Source organism: Neomonachus schauinslandi, chromosome 1 (genome assembly GCF_002201575.2).
Source record: "Neomonachus schauinslandi chromosome 1, ASM220157v2, whole genome shotgun sequence".
NCBI lineage: Eukaryota > Metazoa > Chordata > Mammalia > Carnivora > Phocidae > Neomonachus > Neomonachus schauinslandi.
In genome coordinates, this window is record NC_058403.1 from 27,611,095 (window position 1) to 27,612,482 (window position 1,388).

General features: G+C 34.4%; 1 non-coding gene across 1 annotated transcript; it reads left to right on the top strand.

Annotated features, from left to right (window-relative positions):
* Positions 1-920: 920 nt before the first annotated feature.
* Positions 921-1,074, top strand: LOC123327004. The gene has a single exon (XR_006541470.1). It is a non-coding gene; the product is annotated as a small nucleolar RNA SNORA62/SNORA6 family (small nucleolar RNA).
* Positions 1,075-1,388: the final 314 nt, after the last annotated feature.

Consider the following 1,388-nt stretch of genomic DNA (forward strand, 5'->3'; position numbering starts at 1 on the left):
GCTGCTCTGAATTTTTTTATATCTTTTGGTAGAACTAAGCATTCCTTTCTGATGAGCGTATGCACAGGAGCAGAACTGCTGAACCGTGGAGTATGTGTATGTCTAACTTTAGTATAATACATACTTGGAGTGCTTTTAAGGATATTTGGGCAATGTCATTCGGTGTATCTTCTCATGATGATAGATCATACTGTGATACAGATTTATTTTTCTCCAACTTTATGTAAACTCTAAAGTTGTTTTTTCAGGAGGAATGAAATTTTCCCTCTCAAAAATAAGTTGCCTGTTTTCTGATGCCATCATGGTATGTATGTGATCTATGAAACTTAGATCTATCCTAACCCTCTGAAGGAAAATAGAACATAAAACCTTCCTATATATACTTAGTACTGTGGAAATACTGAAAATTAATTTTAAATTAAATCAGACATTTTATACATGAGGTTTTTATCTTATTCTTTAATTTTGGGATACCTCTTGAATATCTAAAATAATACACTCTTGAGTTACAAAAAACTTACCTTAGCCTTTCTGATAAATATTTCTTTCTACCTTTATCTGTGTTGTATTAATCTTTTTGATGATCTAAAGTGAAATTATTCATTCTAGAACATAAGTACTTGAGAAATTTTTTTGTCAGGTCTTTTTCTCAGTCTTTACTATGGAGCAGTGCTGTCCATTCAGTAGTTAGTGTAGTGTAAGCTGCACATGTAATTTTAAATTGTCCAGTAGGCACATTAAAAAAGGAAAAAGAAACTGATCATTAATAAAATATTTAACGCAGTATCAGCAAAATATTATTCATCGCATAATTAATATAAAATTATGAGATATCTTACCTTTATTTTCTTATGGTAGGTTTTTGAAATTCAATGTCTGTTTTTTCTTATAGCACATCTCAATTCAAACTAATCACCTTTCCTGTACATTGTTGGAGCTTGGAGTTGAGGCCACTGCCTGGCCAGTGAACTCACAAGTGTAGGTCGTGCTGCATGAGGAGGAGCAAGTCTTTTGCTAACGCCACAAGGGGCTCTGGCCCAATCAGTGACTGTGATAGTAATTCTTGCTACGTGTGTTTGTGTGTGTGTGTGTAAATACATATAAAAATAAAATTAAAAATTAAAAAAATAAAATAAAAATATTTTTAAAAGGCAGACTAGTCCCTTTTCAAGTGCTCTCTAGCCCACGTGTGTCTAGTGGCTACCATATTGGACAGCACAGCTATAGAGTTACATCTTGGGTTTTTAAAAGACAAGACTTTAGTCAAATTTATATCTAGTTAAAATTATCCTTTAGGGGCCCCTGGGTGGCACAGTCGACTCAGCGGCCGACTCTAGGTTTGGGCACAGGTTGTGATTTCAGGCTCCTGAGATTGAGCCTCCTGTTGG